We start from the raw sequence: 18,964 nt of genomic DNA, 5'->3' as shown, positions 1-18,964 counted from the left end.
GAGAAAGAGGGAGCCTGGCGCCCGTGCCCCGGGTAGGGGCAGCAGCACTGGCATGGACCGCTGGACAAACATACAATAACATTAGCTTCACGTTTTTTCCAGGCCACTTTATGATGATGCTGCATGTGTTGACGCAGGGCCATGGTGCCAAAATTAGCACCCTGGTCACACTTCATTTTTGCCCACAGATTCCACATACGTTCACGCTGACGTCCTCCGGCAACTTAATAAAAAATTCCCACACCGGAGAGTATGGTATTTTCCCCATACCATTGCATGTCGACTGTCTGCTGCCTCTATGAACCCGTGCACCGCTGAGTAGCAGAGGTCTACCCCAGGCACGTTTGGCTCCATTACTTACACTGTGCCACCCTGCTGACTTACAGTTACTCTAACACCCTGCTAGCTCAGTCACTGCCTCACGTGCAAGCTGCCACCCTCATCCCCTGATAATGATGAAGCACCTTCTTCATCCAACTCCCACATGCGATTGGCTACATCATCATCCACTACTGTCTGCACAGTAAATGAGGCTCCACAGTGTTTTCTGTAGCTGGTCTCCCTAAGATCAGCTATTGTTTTGTTTGAGTAGTCTCCAAGGCATTGCTCCCGGTTAGCCAGAATCCTACTCCACACTGATGAGGGGCAACACCCTGAAACAGCTGTCTGTGGATGGATAACTGGCTTAGGTTTTCCCCGTCACATCCTTAAAGCTTGTAAAAGAGCGGGATCTTGACATAGGGGCCACTTAATATGGTGGATTTGGTGATCTCTGTAATGGGGACACCCCTTTGCTCGGTTTTCCTTCCTTTGAGGGATATCTGGCTTTCACTGTGTTGAAGACCCATAACTGGGGCTCCACGGTTATTTTGCATATCACTGTTTCCCAGGGAGCTCTGCACTTTGGATTGCTGTGTCGAGACTCTTAAATGAGGCTCCACAGTGTTTTCTGTAGCTGGTCTCCCTAAGATCAGCTATTGTTTTGTTTGACTACTGTCTGCACGTCACTGATGTCACCCTCACCAGTATCAGGGCCGCATGCCTGACTGCTCGCAACACCTGCTTCCATGCAATTCTCATCATCACTACTTGCCCGCCTACTGGAGAAAGCAGTGTCTCTCTCCTCCAAATCTTGGCTGGGCAGTAAGTGCTGACTGTCTTCAATAAGCTCCTTCTTGCTGAAAAGTAGAGACGAGTCGACAGCATGCAATACGTCCCGAGCAGAAGGAACAGAAAATGAAAGATCCAGGTTCAGGATAGGTGGGGGCACAGAGCTTGTTCCTGGGCCATGCCAACTAAGCGTGGTGTCAGAGGAACCTACAGACTCCTGTCTGATGTCAGTTGAGATGATGTTGAAGACCGAATCAACCATTCAAGGACAGCTGGGTTGCTGGTCAATACATGACTGATGGATGACACTGGCAGCTCTGGCCTGTCGCTGCGATTGCTGCTACCACTCTCCCTTCTTCCGCCAGCTCCAGAAACATTTTTGTCATTGCCAATTCCCTTAGAAGGCCCTGGAACCTGTCTGTCGGACATACTGTACTATAACAGTTACTGTAAAATAGCAATAGTGTCAGGCAGCAATTTCACCAAATTAAGGATTAACAGATTTACTTAAGTATAAAAGAACATGAACCCCTGTTCTCTTCCCTATAGTGTGTATAAAGCCTTACTATTATATCCCTCCACTATCTCCAAGCTGTTCCTGAACTGATAATTTGTAAATAAACTCTTCCCTAATCACTGTCCCTAGCACCTGTCACATCTCTCCCTGTACTAAGTTCACTGAAGACCAGACAGGATGAGGCTTTTTATAGGGCTGTGACATCACAGGGGCTGGCTATGTGCTGATTGACTGGCTGCGCGGCATTATGGGTGATCCCTTGTTCTCAGGTTTCTTACTTCCTCTATGTAACATGTGCAGCATCCATTTTAGAAAAAAATCTGATTCGTTAAGACGATGCGCAATGAAATTCGGCTTTGCAACGAATCAAATATTTCCTGAAATTCGGATCGAATTCCACTTTGATTTGCTCAACACTAGTCACCGCATTCCTCCTGCTCCTCCTCGTTGCATCAGTGGAGTCCTCTCAGTCTTCACTGTCCATTCCTTTTTGCTAAGAAGTGGCAAGTAAACAACTCCACGCCCTACAGCAGACAGTCAACAGAGTCTCCCCGATAATAACTTGTGTGAGAGCACCATTTGAGCTGCAGTGAGGAGGAGGTTCCCGAAGAACAGCCAGGGCCATGTCTTCTTCGGGATCTGGTGATGTCGCCGATAATGTGGGTGGGTTAGGTCAAAAACATGCCAGAGTGAAGCTAAGCTTGGCTGCCTGTAGCTCTCTGTGAGCAACTCCCGTATGGCGTTTTTTCTCCACAAGGCAGACACAGAAAACCAAAGCTGTGTGCAAGATGTGCAGGATTAAAATAAGATGTGGGTGTTCAAACACAATCATAGGTACAAGAGCTCCACTACAGCATATGAGGTGGCAGCATTCCCAAGCAAGAAATTTTTCATCATCATCACCTTCTTCTCCTACTGCTAAGACTCCTCCTTGTCCTCTGATCTATTGTGAGACATCTATAATGGACCGTTTGGCCATGAAAAAACTTTTCTCCACCAGCAATTATCTTGTATACAAGCTGAACCCCCACCTGGCCATGTTGAGGGTGGTGCAGTTCCTGCCATACCATTTAGCAGTGCATTGTATTCTCACGTGGCAGAGAATACAGGTCACTCCTTGCGATTCTCACTGTGCGGCAAGCTGCACTCCACAGTGGAAACCTGGAGAAGCTGTTAAGGGCAGGGATAGTACATGTCTTTCATGGCCAACTGGGTCAATGTTTTTTTCTGCAGCAGAGAGCCAGTACCCCAGCAACATAGCCAGGTCCTTTTGACCTCCCCACGACTGCATTGGGCTGGCTACTACAGCAGGCACCTATCCTCCTCCATAGACACGCTCCTGTCACCAACAGCAGCAGGGCACAGCATCTGTCTACCATCATGTTCCGTACGGCAGCTGCTGCCTACGTCATGCCACTGCCACCATCATGCCATTGGTGCTTTCTGCCTACTAATATGTCCCGTATGGCAGCTGCTGCTGCCTCAATCATGCTTCAATCCCGGCCACCCTGTATCTGTGCTGCAGTGGTGGCTGTAACCCCTGGAAACGAGTGCAGTATAATGTGATAAAAAAATTAATTAAGACAACAAATGAGACAATATGGAAAATCACAATACATTAGTAAGTGCCTTGTATTAACTTTGTCTACATGATAAATGGCTTTTTCTTGTTGATCTGGGATGGCAGCTTCTGTGCATGCATGTCTATACGTGTTTCTATGGTCTGGGCCACCAGAGAGACCAGCACTTCTTCCTATAGAGGATTGCAGCGGTGGTCGCAATTCCTGTGAAGAAGCACTGCACAATGCAATTGAAAACTTAATCAAGCAGGCAAAGGAGGCAATATGGATAATCACAATACATTAGTAAGTGCCTTGTATTACCTTTTTCTACATGATAAATGCCATTTGCTTTTTTAAGAGAATTCCTTTATTTCCCCCCCCCCCCCTTTCTTTATGGCTTCACTCCTATTCACCCTACTCTGTTCTAAAGATTCCCTACTACTTTGGCAAAGCCCCTGCTTTGTCTCATCCCAACTGTTACCTCCCTCCTCACTTCCATCCTAATCTTGAGTGGGCTCAGGCTGGTCAAATGGGGCCTAGAGAATTTTTATGGTGGCCATGACAATGCTTAGTGCCCCCAAAGGAAGGCCTTGCCGAAACGCGCGTTGGGGTGTGGGTTCTCCTGAGGTGACTATGCTTCATGGGTATGAAAAACCAAGTCAGGGGGCACACCACATAATGAACAGAGTGCAAAAGGCGGTGAAAGGGAACATTAAACAGTATTGACCCAAGAGAGAGTCACTAGAACCACCTTATAAATGCACATCCGACAATAATTCCGTATCAAAAATATATAAAGTTTATTAGACACACCAACAGACACATGAAAAAAATTGTATACAATTAGAACAAAGTGCGGTATGCAATAAATGTGTAACCAGCACATACAGGTCCACTGAGTGGCCAAGACATAGGCAAAAATGATATACCAGCATATACAGAGTTCAATGTAAAATATAAAGCAAATGTAGCATAAGGTGAGACCTCTTAAAAATGCAGACAGACCTGAAATAGGGTCACAATCAAAGAGCCAAACCTACATGAAAAGCTGTTGCAGTGGACCTGAAAAATGTGACAGCGCTGTCACATTTTTCAGGTCCACTGCACCAGCTTTTCATGTAGGTTTGGCTCTTTGATTGTGACCCTATTTCAGGTCTGTCTGCATTTTTAAGAGGTCTCACTTTATGCTACATTTGCTTTATATTTTACATTGAACTCTGTATATGCTGGTATATAATTTTTGCCTATGTCTTGGCCACTCAGTGGACCTGTATGTGCTGGTTACACATTTATTGCATACCGCACTTTGTTCTAATTGTATACAATTTTTTAATGTGTCTGTTGGTGTGTCTAATAAACTTTATATATTTTTGATACGGAATTATTGTCGGATGTGCATTTATAAGGTGGTTCTAGTGACTCTCTCTTGGGTCAATACTGTTTTATGCTTCGTGGGTAGTTTATCTTTACAATTGATTTATTGAATACTAGACATTAAGCCCATTACAATAACGGGCGCTAGAACAGTAGTGCATAAACATTAGTAGGAACAATCTATATTAACCTTCTTAGCGGTAATCCCGAGTGTGGCTCGGGGTTGCATTGCACTGCAGGCAGCGGTAACCCCGAGCCACACTTGGGATTAACATGAGTTAATTTGAACGGTGCAGGGATGGATGTGGACAGCACTCAGTGTTCTGTCCGCATCCGCATTTCCGGAGCACAGCGCGAACTTCCGGCCGCAGCTCCGGAAGATTGTACCGCTCCGGGTACAAAATTAATGAAGCCATTGTACCGCCAGGGAGGTTAAATGGCAAGAGAACTTGTTGGCTGAGACTGGTGGCTGGTGGCCGAGACTGGCGGCTGTGGCTGAGACTGCTGGCACTGGCTGGTGGCTGTGGCTGAGACTGCTGGCACTGACTGGTGGCGGTGGCTGAGACTGCTGGCACTGACTGGTGGCTGTGGCGAAGACTGCTGGCTGCAGCTGAGACTGCTGGCACTGTCTGGTGGCTGTGGCTGAGACTGCTGGCTGAGGCTGAGACTGCTGGCACCGAGTGCTGGATGTAGCTGAGACTGCTGGTACTGACTGGTGGCTGAGACTGGTGGCACTGACTAATAATTGAGATGGCTGGCACTGACTGGTGGCTGACAATGCTGGCACTGTGACTGGTGGCTGCAGCTGTACGACTGGCACCGACTGCTGATAGCAACTGGCAGGTCAGACAGCTGACGGGGGCTCCTCTCTGTATGGCTGATAGTGCTGTGACTGACGAACAGAAATGGCGGCTGGGACTGATGAACAGAAATGGTGGCACTCCGAACCTGCTTGCCGGCGCCCAGGGCGGTGCAGGTGGCATGTGGAGCGCTGTGTCCTGATTGGTTGGCGAGCTGGTGTAAGCAGTGCGGGGGGCGTATTATTATTAGGGCTATTCCTGCAGTATAGAAATCTTTTGCTAGAGGTGGATGTGCATTGTGTGTGTGTGTTGTGTGACAGGTCTCACGCAGGTTGGAGGCAAGGAAGAGGTGGCTAGTGCGGTCAACGCCCCTATTACACCACAGGTGAGACCAGCTGGATGTAGTCAGGCAAGGGGGGGGAAGTGTGTTACCTGTAGACAGAGGCCTGGAGGCTCTGTCTGTGTGGTCTCAGTTGGGCAAGGCTGAGGGACCACAAGGCTTGGAGATAGCCTGGAGGTGGGGGACAAAGCGACGCCTGGGAGGGTCGCAGGGCTATAGTCAGGCGGACTATTAGGCCCCAATCCCCCACAAAAGACATTGGTCTGGTGGACAGAGGCCTGGAGGCTCTGTCTGTGTGGTCTCAGCTGGGCAAGGCTGAGGGACCACGAGGCTGAGAAATAGCCTGGAGTTGGGGGACGCAGCGACGCCTGGGAGGATCGCAGGGCCATAGTCAGGCAGACTACTGAGCCCCAATTCCCCACAATAAATGGTGAACTAGAGACAGTGGGCATACTATGCTCTGAACAGCTGTGGGACATTGGCTGACAAAGCCGCACGAGTTCACATGGTGTAAACTGTAACTTAGGTGAGTCAGGAAACTCTGTGTTAGTTAGAGCCTAACCGGGCAAGTGTTTATTATTTTGTCATTTTGTTGTTGCTGGTGTTGCACAATAAATGCACTGTTGGAACATTATATCGGTGTCTGGTGAAGTAACCAGTGAGAATGACCCCCGGAGAAGAGCCAACTCCCCACAGTGTATATATATATATATATATATATATATATATATATATATATATATATAGATAAAGAAAGACACCGCGGCACATCCGTTTAGTGAAAAGAGTGAGACCCTTTATTCACCCATGCGACGTTTCGGTCCGCTTGCTGGGACCATTTTCAAGCAAGCGGACCGAAACGTCGCATGGGTGAATAAAGGGTCTCACTCTTTTCACTAAACGGATGTGCCGCGGTGTCTTTCTTTATCTACACTGTACACCTTGGTAAGGTGTTTCCACTGCTGGCACCCTAACTTCTTATACTGAGGAGTGCTGCCTTGAACTTTCCTTTCTATATATATATATATATATATATATATATATATACACACATATACACATACAGTCGTGGCCAAAAGTTTTGAGAATGACACAAATATTAGTTTTCACAAAGTTTGTTGCTAAACTGCTTTTAGATCTTTGTTTCAGTTGTTTCTGTGATGTAGTGAAATATAATTACACGCACTTCATACGTTTCAAAGGCTTTTATCGACAATTACATGACATTTATGCAAAGAGTCAGTATTTGCAGTGTTGGCCCTTCTTTTTCAGGACCTCTGCAATTCGACTGGGCATGCTCTCAATCAACTTCTGGGCCAATTCCTGACTGATAGCAACCCATTCTTTCAAAATCACTTCTTGGAGTTTGTCAGAATTAGTGGGTTTTTGTTTGTCCACCCGCCTCTTGAGGATTGACCACAAGTTCTCAATGGGATTAAGATCTGGGGAGTTTCCAGGCCATGGACCCAAAATGTCAACATTTTGGTCCCCGAGCCACTTAGTTATCACTTTTGCCTTATGGCCCGGTGCTCCATCGTGCTGGAAAATGCATTGTTCTTCACCAAACTGTTGTTGGATTGTTGGAAGAAGTTGCTGTTGGAGGGTGTTTTGGTACCATTCTTTATTCATGGCTGTGTTTTTGGGCAAAATTGTGAGTGAGCCCACTCCCTTGGATGAGAAGCAACCCCACACATGAATGGTTTCAGGATGCTTTACTGTTGGCATGACACAGGACTGATGGTAGCGCTCACCTTTTCTTCTCCGGACAAGCCTTTTTCCAGGTGCCCCAAACAATTGGAAAGAGGCTTCATCGGAGAATATGACTTTGCCCCAGTCCTCAGCAGTCCATTCACCATACTTTCTGCAGAAGATCAATCTGTCCCTGATGTTTTTTTTGAAGAGAAGTGGCTTCTTTGCTGCCCTTCTTGACACCAGGCCATGTTCCAAAAGTCTTCGCGTCACTGTGTGTGCAGATGCGCTCACACCTGCCTGCTGCCATTCCTGAGCAAGCTCTGCACTGGTGGCACTCCGATCCTGCAGCTCAATCCTCTTTAGGAGACGATCTTGGCGCTTGCTGGACTTTCTTGGATGCCCTGAAGCCTTCTTAACAAGAATTGAACCTCTTTCCTTGAAGTTATTGATGATCCTATAAATTGTTGATTGAGGTGCAATCTTAGTAGCCACAATATCCTTGCCTGTGAAGCCATTTTTATGCAACGCAATGATGGCTGCACACGTTTCTTTGCAGGTCACCATGGTTAACAATGGAAGAACAATGATTTCAAGCATCACCCTCCTTTTAACATGTCAAGTCTGCCATTTTAACCCAATCAGCCTGACATAATGATCTCCAGCCTTGTGCTCGTCAACATTCTCACCCGAGTTAACAAGACGATTACCGAAATGATCTCAGCAGGTCCTTTAATGACAGCAATGAAATGCAGTGGAAAGTTTTTTTTGGGATTAAGTTAATTTTCATAGCAAAGAAGGACTACGCAATTCATCTGATCACTCTTCATAACATTCTGGAGTATATGCAAATTGCTATTATAAAAACTTAAGCAGCAACTTTTCCAATTTACAATATTTTTGTCATTCTCAAAACTTTTGGCCACGACTGTACATACACACAATGGCGTAGCTAGAAATGACTAGGCCAAAAAGCTAATTTTTGAATGGGGCCCCCCTCCCCCAGTAATTTTTTCACAACCCCTTCCTTTCATGCCGCCCCCATTCCTGTGGCTAGTAAAGATTACTCTCTCAGACCAGGCTGTTCAATCCGTTTCCTACACTGTCTATACTGTCACTGTATATCATTTCATTGTGTAATACTGTTGAGGGGGCCCTGACAAAATCTTTTAGTCCTCCTCCTCCTGGATGGGCCCCTAATGGGTCAGGGCCCCAAAGCAGCCGCTTCCCCTGCTTCCCCTATAGCTACGCCACTGTATACCGTATTTTTCGCCCCATAAGACGCACTTTCCCCCCCCCAAAAAATGGGGGGAAATGCCCCTGCGTCTTATGGGGCGAATGCTGACACTTTAACATTGCTGGATGCGATGTACGAGCGAGCGGGGGCCGGGGGAGGGACTGGGAGGAGGAGCTGGGGGCCGGAATAGCGGCGGGGCGGTGCAGTCAGTGTACTATAGCCCAGCCGCTCCGGTATAGTAATATTAAATGTCTTATTCAATTAAAATGTATTACATATGCCCCCTCACTCCTAAATTCCTAATAGTACCTTACATCCTATTCCTAATAGGTTCTGCATAATGCCGGCAGCGTAACTCCCTGATGTCACGTGCCTGCTCCGCCTACTTTAGGAATGAAGCGGGCGGCGCAGGCAAGTGACGTCAGTGAGTGACGCGCCGCCCGCCCGGCCTGCCTGCCGGCATTGTGCAGAACCTATTAGGAATAGGATGTAAGGTACTATTAGGAATTTAGGAGTGAGGGGGCATATGTAGTAAATTTTAATTGAATAAGACATCTTATATTTGTATACTGGGGGGGGGCGGGGGCTGGGGCGGCGGCGGCGGGGGGGGGGGGGGGGGGGGGGGTATGATCCGTGGATAGCACAGTTAAGGGGTGGGGGTGGGGGGTCTGTGGATGGCACTGTCATGGGCTGGGGGGTCTGTGGATGGCACTGTTATGGGCTGGGGGGTCTGTGGATGGCACTGTTATGGGGTGGGGGGGTCTGTGGATGGCACATATATAACAGTGCCATCCACAGATCCCCCCTGTAACAGTGCCATCCACAGATCCCCCCTGTAACAGTGCCATCCACAGATCTCCCCTGTAACATTGCCATCCACAGATCTCCCCTGTAACATTGCCATCCACAGATCTCCCCTGTAACAGTGCCATCCACAGATCTCCCCTGTAACATTGCCATCCACAGATCCCCCCCTGTAAAAGTGTCCGTCATCCACAGATCTCCCCTGTAACAGTGTCCGTCATCCACAGATCCCCCCCATAACAGTGTCCATCATCCACAGATCCCCCCATAACAGTGTCCGTCATCCACAGACCCCCCATAACAGTGTCCGTCATCCACAGATCCCCCCATAACAGTGTCCGTCATCCACAGATCCCCCCATAACAGTGTCCGTCATCCACAGATCCCCCCATAACAGTGTCCGTCATCCACAGATCCCCCCATAACAGTGTCCTTCACTGATTATCAGTAATAGTGCCATCCACAGACCACCATTAGTTCCAAACCCACCAAAAGCACACCTTTTGGTTAAAACATTTTTTTTTCTTATTTTCCTCCCCAAAAACTTAGGTGCGTCTTATGGGCCGGTGCGTCTTATAGGGCGAAAAATACGGTATATATAATTTTTATGAAGCAAGGTAGCAAAAAAATGTTAGCCTAGAAATTGGACCCTTTTTAAAATGTAGCTTTTATTAGTTCAACTGGGTGACCGAAATTTTTTTTTTATCAGGACAGGATATCGCCCAGCTACCACCGTGAATTGGTGCAAATAATAAATAAGATGAAAATAGTGCAAATTCCAAGGGCAATTAAGTGATTAGCGAGAGGTATGGGATTTGGAAAAGGTTAGGGCACTTCTGATGGGTGCTGGGGATGATTCTCTCCCTGTACCCGCCCTAGGTTAACCCTTTGCCCAGGGATAATCCCTGATTGTAGGATCACCCTGTCCCCGTACCTACCCTGCCGTGTTTGGTAGGTGGCAGTCCGGACATCATTGGGGCATATCACTAGTGACATCCCTCTTCACCAATAAGAGAGTCTTTGTGAGTTATCCTACCCCAAGTATGGCCTGCCTTACGGTATCATCCAGGACATAGTATATATATATTTTTTTATCTATTTATCATGTTTTGATCTATGATGTTATTTATAATAATTATCCTCCTTTAACCGACCTCCTGATGAACCGTGGTGGGGAAACGCGTCGGGGTTAAAATCGACAATATATATGTGAAATTCCCAAGGTACAGGGTTGTACAGGGCCAGACAGGGTAGGTACGGGGACAGGGTGATCCCACCATCAGGGATCATCCCTGGGCAAAGGGGTAACCTAGGGCGGGTTGTCACGGAACCATGAACCAGACGTACAACAAGAGATAAGTGAAAATAAGAAGGCTTTATTGAAAATAAAGCTGTAAAGCAAAAGTCCAAACGGATGGTGAAACCGAGCAGAGTCTTTGCGAAGCCAGAGGTCAGGAACCAGAAGGGTAGTCAGACGAAGCCAGGATCAGGAACCAGCAGGGTAGTCAGACGAAGCCAGGATCAGGAACCAGCAGGGTAGTCAGACGAAGCCAGGATCAGGAACCAGCAGGGTAGTCAGACGAAGCCAGGATCAGGAACCAGAAGCAGCAGCAGTCTTAGAAGCATGTGAACACAAGAGGACCAAGCAAGGAACTGAAGCCACAGACCTCCTATATATATGAGCTAGGCATCCAGCTCCTCCCAGGGGAAGGAGGAGCCGCAGGGTGGAAGGCTACAAGAAACCCAGGACCCAAGATGGCCGCCAGCACATGTCCAACGAAGGAGAGCAGCAAGCAGGTAAGACCATGACAGTACCTCCCCCTCAAGGGCCCCTCCTCCGCGGAGCACAAAACGGTTTCTGAGGGAAGCGTGCGTGGAAGGCTCGGAGCAAGGCAGGAGCATGGACATCTGCGGAGGGAACCCAGGAACGCTCCTCTGGACCATAACCACGCCAATGGACCAAAAACTGCAACCGACCGCGGACCAGGCGTGAGTCCAGGATATTGCTCACCTCATATTCCTCACGATTGCCCACTTGGACCGGACGAGGCCGAGGAACCGAGGAAGTGAAACGATTACACACCAGTGGCTTCAACAGGGAGACATGAAACACGTTGGAGATCCGCATGCCAGGAGGAAGCGCAAGGGCATAGGCTACCGGGTTTACCCTGCGAAGCACTCGGAAGGGACCAACAAAGCGAGGCGCCAGCTTGGGAGTGGGCACTCGAAGGTTGAGGTTGCGGGTGGACAACCATACACGGTCTCCGACCTGGTAGGAAGGAGCAGGCGCTCGTCTGCGATCAGCCTGGAATCTCTGGCGCTGCGCAGAGACCTCAAGGGACTTCTGGATCTGTACCCAAGAAGCACGTAGGACGGAAAGGTGATCCTCCACAGCCGGAATATCCTGGGGAGAGAATACCTCCGGTAACACGGCAGGTTGGAACCCATAATTGGCCATGAAGGGAGACGTCCCAGAGGAAGAGTTCACCGCCGTGTTCCTGGCAAACTCAGCCCAAGGCAGGAGGTCAACCCAATTGTCTTGGTGATCGGAGACATAGCAACGAAGGAATTGCTCCAAGGCCTGATTGGATCGTTCTGCGGCCCCATTGGACTGAGGGTGGTAGGCCGAGGAGAAGGAGAGATGAATCCCCAACTGGGAGCAAAAGGCGCGCCAGAACCTGGACACAAACTGACTCCCCCGATCCGACACAATCTCCTTAGGCAAACCGTGCAACCGGAAGACCTCCCTGGCAAAAATCGTGGCCAACTCTTGTGCAGAGGGTAACTTCTTGAGAGGAACACAGTGGCACATTTTGGAAAACCGATCCACAATCATGAGAATGACCGTATGGCCTCGGGATGCAGGGAGGTCCACAATGAAATCCATCCCCAGGTGTGACCATGGGCGCTCCCCGGTGGCTATGGGTTGCAGAAGGCCCAACGGAAGGTGCCGAGGGGACTTACTCTGGGCACAAACGGAGCATGCCGCTACATATGCGGCGATGTCGGAACGTAGGGAAGGCCACCAGAACAGACGTGAAACAGCCCAGGACAGCTGATTCTTTCCAGGATGCCCCGCGGTCTTGGAGTTATGGTAGGTTCGCAACAACCGAGTGCGCAACTCCTCAGGCACAAAACATCTGCCGTTGGGTCTCCCAGAGGGAGCACCAGATTGAGCCGCCAAAATCTGCTCACCCAGGGGAGAGGTCAGGCTGGTGCGAATGGCGGCCAGGATCTGATTCGGAGGTATGACCGAAGTCGGAATCGACTCCTCCCTGGACAGCTCGGAGTACTGCCGTGATAAGGCATCCGCCCTGATGTTCTTGGAACCGGGTAGGTAGGAGACCACGTAATTAAAACGTGACAAGAACAGAGCCCATCTGGCCTGACGTGGTGTCAATCTCTTGGCCTCAGAAAGGTAGGTCAGATTCTTGTGGTCCGTCAGGATGAGAACCGGAACCACCGAACCCTCGAGCAAGTGCCTCCATTCTTTAAGAGCCTGCACGATGGCCAATAACTCCCTGTCACCAATCTGATAGTTGCACTCCGCGGAAGACAGTTTCCGGGAGTAAAACCCACAAGGAAGCAGAGGACCCTCTGGTGTTCTACGCTGAGACAGAAGGGCGCCTACTCCCGTCTCAGACGCGTCCACCTCGAGGACAAAAGGCAACCCAGGGTTGGGATGCGACAGAATCGGAGCCGACACAAAGGCGGACTTTAGGGCCTCAAAAGCTCGGATGGCCTCGAGCGGCCAGACCTGGGAATTACTGCCCTTCCTGGTCAGATCCGTGAGAGGCTTGGCCAGCATGGAAAAGTCCCTGATGAACTTCCGATAATAATTGGCGAAGCCCAAAAAGCGCTGCAGGGAACGAAGACCACTGGGCTGGGGCCACTGTAAGACAGCCGAAACCTTCTCAGGATCCATGGAGAACCCCTCAGCGGAAATGATGTAACCTAAGAAGGTTACCTGGGATCGGTGAAATTCGCATTTCTCAAGCTTACCGAACAGCTTGTTCTCTCGTAACCGTTGCAACACTCGTCTGACATCCAGAATGTGGGCCTCCATGGATTCAGAATATACCAAGATGTCATCCAAATAGACTACCACACACTGCTGCAACAGGTCACGGAAAACATCGTTGATGAATTCCTGAAAGACTGCGGGCGCATTGCACAACCCAAAGGGCATAACCAAGGATTCGTAATGACCGGTCCTGGTGTTAAACGCGGTCTTCCACTCATCGCCCGCCTTGATCCTTACCAGGTTATATGCCGCCCTCAGGTCGAGTTTGGTAAAGACCGTGGCCCCTTTAAGGCGATCGAACAGCTCGGAAATCAAGGGTATCGGGTAAGCGTTCTTGATCGTGATGCGATTGAGACCCCTGTAATCGATGCAAGGCCTCAACTCACCGCCCTTCTTTTTCACAAAGAAAAATCCAGCCCCTGCCGGGGACGAAGATTTGCGAATGTGTCCGCGTGAAAGCGCCTCCCTCACGTACTCCTCCATGGCCTCATTCTCCGCTACCGACAGTGGATAGACTTTGCCACGAGGAGGAACGGCACCAGATTGTAACTCTATGGCACAATCGTATGGGCGGTGCGGAGGTAGGGCAACCGCGCGCACCTTATCGAATACATCCCGGTACTCCTCGTATTCAGGAGGCAACAGAGAGTCCGAGGAAGTACACAGCAACTTGACAGACCCATGGATGCAACTAGCCCCACACTGCGGTGACCACGAGAGGATCTCGACCGATCTCCAATCGAAAGTCGGATTATGCTTCTGGAGCCAGGGGTACCCCAAGACCACCGAGTAGTGTGGAGACGAAATAACCTGGAGGCAGACCGACTCTCTGTGAACGGCACCAATGGCTATCCCCACTGGAAGGGTCTCATGAGTCACGTGTGGCGGCAGAAGGGGTCTGCCGTCTATCGCCTCAAGAGCCAGTGGGGAACCTCGAGCCTGCAGAGGAATGGAATTGGCGGCAGCGAACACACTATCAATGAACAAACCACCAGCACCAGAGTCCACCAACGCCTGGGTCGTCACCGAGCCCCCGACCCAGGAGAGGACAACAGTGATCAGTGGTTTGTCAACACGGGAAACCGGGGACGAGGAGACTCCACCCAAGATCTGCCCCCGACAGAATCTCAGGGTACGAGCGTTTCCCGGACGGTTCGGACATGCCAACCGAAAATGCCCACCGAGACCACAGTACATGCATCGGCCCTCGCGTCTCCGGAGTGCCCTCTCCCCCTCGGACAGGCGAGCAAACCCCAGCTGCATGGGTTCACCCCCAGACAAGTCATCCCCAGGAGGCGTGGGAGGAGAGGGAGGCACGGGTGGGACAGCAAACGTAGGCACCAATCTGTTAGAAGACCTCCGCAGGTTCTCCTTAAAGGAAGGTCTCTCCCTGAGTCTGGTGTCAATCAAAATCAGGAAAGAAATAAGAGACTCGAGCTCAACTGGTAGGTCCTTAGCTGCAACCTCATCCTTCAAGGCATCCGAGAGACCATGAGAGAAAGCAGCGACCAGAGCCTCATTATTCCAGCCCACCTCTGCTGCCAGGGTACGAAACTCAATGGCGTATTCAGCTACGGATCGTGAACCCTGTCTGATGGACATAAGGAGCTTCGCAGCAGAGGCAGCACGAGCCGGCACATCGAATACCTTCCGAAGAGAAGCAACAAAACCGGAAAACTCGGCAACCACCGGATTGTTGTTCTCCCATAAAGGGCTGGCCCAGGCCAAGGCCTTGTCCGAGAGCAGCGAGATCAAGAAGCCCACCTTTGATCTCTCAGTAGGAAAGGCATGTGGCAGCAACTCGAAATAAATGCCCACCTGGTTAAGGAAACCTCGGCACTGAGTTGGCTCTCCCCCAAAGCGCTGTGGAAGAGGGGCAGAACCGGTCATACCCCGAAACACCGCAGGCGCAACAACAGGTGTCGGGGTAGACTCTGGCGCAACAACCGGAGCGGCAGTAGGAGCGAGCCCAGGAGCGACAACCGACCCATCGGCAACGGGAGCGAAATGAGCCGTGCGTTCAAGCAGGGTTTGCAACGCCACAGCGAACCGACCCAACAGGTGATCCTGCTGATCAAGTCTGGCAACCAGCGTGGGTAGCGAGGATGGCCCTGTACCGTCAGAATTCATGGCTTGGTCCTAATGTCACGGAACCATGAACCAGACGTACAACAAGAGATAAGTGAAAATAAGAAGGCTTTATTGAAAATAAAGCTGTAAAGCAAAAGTCCAAACGGATGGTGAAACCGAGCAGAGTCTTTGCGAAGCCAGAGGTCAGGAACCAGAAGGGTAGTCAGACGAAGCCAGGATCAGGAACCAGCAGGGTAGTCAGACGAAGCCAGGATCAGGAACCAGCAGGGTAGTCAGACGAAGCCAGGATCAGGAACCAGCAGGGTAGTCAGACGAAGCCAGGATCAGGAACCAGAAGCAGCAGCAGTCTTAGAAGCATGTGAACACAAGAGGACCAAGCAAGGAACTGAAGCCACAGACCTCCTATATATATGAGCTAGGCATCCAGCTCCTCCCAGGGGAAGGAGGAGCCGCAGGGTGGAAGGCTACAAGAAACCCAGGACCCAAGATGGCCGCCAGCACATGTCCAACGAAGGAGAGCAGCAAGCAGGTAAGACCATGACACGGGTACAGGGAGAGAATCATCCCCAGCACCCATCAGAAGTGCCCTAACCTTTCCCAAATCCCATACCTCTCGCTAATGACTTAATTGCCCTTGGAATTTGCACTATTTTTATCTTATTTATTATTTGCACCAATTCACGGTGGTAGCTGGGCGATATCCTGTCCTGATATATATTTTTTTCGGTCACCCAGGTATCATAGGGTGATATATATTTTTTGCTTTTTAATTGAACTAATTAAAGCTACATTTTAAAAAGGGTCCAATCTCTAGGCTAATATTCACTTTCGCGGACACTTATATTATTGCTATATATCTAATTTTTCTCCGAGATTTTTTTGTAACAAAAAAATGGCTGCTCTGACACAGTTTTTATTATTTGTTTTTTACAATGTTCACCCGGCAGAGTAGATAATGTGATACTTTTATAGAGCAGGTCGTAACAATGCGTTGATACCTAATAAGTCAATTTTTTTTTTTTTGGGATTTACACAAAAAAAATTTGGGGAAAAAAATCTAGTTTTTGTGTTTTTCCATTTTTTAAAAAGCCTTTTTTTTTTTTTTTGTTTGAGCGATTGTCTTAGGTAGAGTCTCATTGCTGGAAGAGATGATGGTTTGATTGGTATCATTTTAGGGCACATATGAATTTTTGATCGCTTGGTATTACATTTTTTGTGATGTAAGGTGATAATAAATAGATTTTTAGCATATTTTTTATTTTAGTTTTTTACGGCATTCACCAGACGGGTTGGATCACATACTATTTTTATAGAGCAGGTTGTTACGGACACAGCGATGCCTAATATGTGCATTTTTTATTTTATTCAATAGCATTTTTGAAAAAAAAAATGATGTTATTGTGTCTCCATTTTCTGAAAGCCATATTTTTACATTTTTTGGATGATTGGCTTATGTAGGGGCTAATTTTTTGTGGGATGAGGTCACGGTTTTATGGGTGATAATTTTGGATACATATGACTTTTTTGATCACTTTTTATACCATTTTTTGGGAAGTGCGGTGGGCAAAATTGCAATTCCATCATAGTTTTCCTTTTTTCTATGGTGTTCACTGCATGTAAAAGTAACATGATCCTTTTTTTTTTTTTTAACAATATGTTTATAAATTTTTCCAAACAAGTTGAAATCTTACACTCGTATTTCAACATGTAATTACACAATCATTGTACAGCGTGCACATATATATAGACATTGTGTACATTATATGCATCAACCCCAGTGTAACTCCCCCCCCCCCCCCCCCGCCACCCTTGTTCCCTCCCCTCCCTTCTCAAGTGGACAAGCTTCTTACTCTGAGCCTATATGATTCTGAACAACTAGGTTTCTTGTTGCTCAACTAGGTAGGTACTATGTAGTGGTGCATTTTAGTTTCCCTAACGTTTCTGCTGTCTTCTTTAAGGTACCAATTTGAATCTCTGAATGGGTAGACGAATTTCTGTATTTCAGTGTCAGTCAGAAATTCAGTAATGAAGACTCTCCATAAAAACAAAACAAAAACTGTCGACTGTGATTCCTGCTGTTTCCTCGCCTCGATTGCCTCCAGCCACAAACACTGTTTAACCTGGTCCACCACTTCTAATATGCTTGGACAACTTGGTTCAAGCCATCTACTCAAGAGAGACCTTTTTGCTGTCAAAATGAATAAATGCATTATATCTGGGCAATTTGACTTAGTGTCCGTTGCCTGAAAAAGTACCATCTCTGGAGAGACCAGAAGGTCAATGGAGATTTTTCGTTTTAGGTAAGTTTTTAGCTCATTCCAGAAATTTTTTGAGGCCTGACAGCTCCAAAGACCATGATAAAGATCAGTGTCTTCGGTCTTACATTTGGGGCATGCTGTTAGTTTGGTATTATCTGCGTGTCTATTTTTTCGGAATCTATAAATTGCCCTATGTATGATCCTAAATTGGGTTTCCCTCCAATTTTCACTCACGGTTACACTCCTCACTGTTATTCATCCTCTCAGTATTAAATCAGTAATTTGATCATTAGGAAATTCATTTTTCCAACCTTTGAACAATTTAAAGTCTGTTATCTTCAGGAGCTTGTCTCTGACCTTAGTGTAGATGTTTGAGAAGTTCTGCTTGATGTGTTATGAAGGTATCAAAGTATCAAACTCATTCATTCACAGTTCCCCAGTGCAGTTTCTAAGTAATTTTTTGAGGGAGCTAATTATTTGGTAAAAAGCTAGGAAGGATGCATCGTCCAGGCTAAATTTGCTCTTACCTTCCTGGCATGTATAGTATCTTTCTTCTTCTACGTTCCATATGTCTGTATGGATTTTAGTTGGGAGTGACCTGCTGGGATTTTTAGTTTAGCCTGTGTTCCCCCCTCCGCTACAATGGCCTTCAAGGGGTACACGTATTTAGATATCTGATATGGCCAACCATAGTTTTTTCTTACCATCTTCCAGGTCATAATGGTATATGAACATCAGGTGATTTTTAATCCTATCTGGAATCATCTTAAAGGGAGTGTGTAGTAGTGTATTTAAATCCCATGGTTGCGCTAAGGCTGATTCCAGCTCGTAGTTGGAGTAGAAACTGGATCCCTGTATCCAATCTACGCAATGACAGAATATACCAGCCAGGTTGTATGATCTAATATCTGGAAAAGCTACTCCCCCTTTTTCTTTAGGTAATTTGAGCTTGTACAAAGATATCCTGCTCCGTTTCGATCTCCAAAGGAATTTACTGAATTCCTTCTCCAATAAAGATATATCCGTGTGCTTCAATAATTATGGGATAGTCTGAAGAGGGTACAACAAATTGCTCTGAGGGTGAAGCGTTCCACATTGAAGCCAAGAGGCTACAGACGAGATTCAGGGAGAGGGGCTACCCCCAAACGGTCCTTGGGG

General features: G+C 48.1%; 1 protein-coding gene across 1 annotated transcript in view; it reads right to left on the bottom strand.

Moving 5' to 3' along the window:
* Positions 1–18,964, bottom strand: part of STAT1 (signal transducer and activator of transcription 1) — a 1,318,258-nt gene that overhangs the window by 802,425 nt on the left and 496,869 nt on the right. The gene's annotated exons all lie outside the window — the stretch shown is intronic.

Source organism: Bufo bufo, chromosome 7 (assembly GCF_905171765.1).
Source record: "Bufo bufo chromosome 7, aBufBuf1.1, whole genome shotgun sequence".
NCBI classification, from domain to species: Eukaryota; Metazoa; Chordata; class Amphibia; order Anura; family Bufonidae; genus Bufo; species Bufo bufo.
The sequence above is the reverse complement of the archived record's forward strand: the minus strand, read 5'-3'. Positions and strand labels throughout refer to the sequence as shown.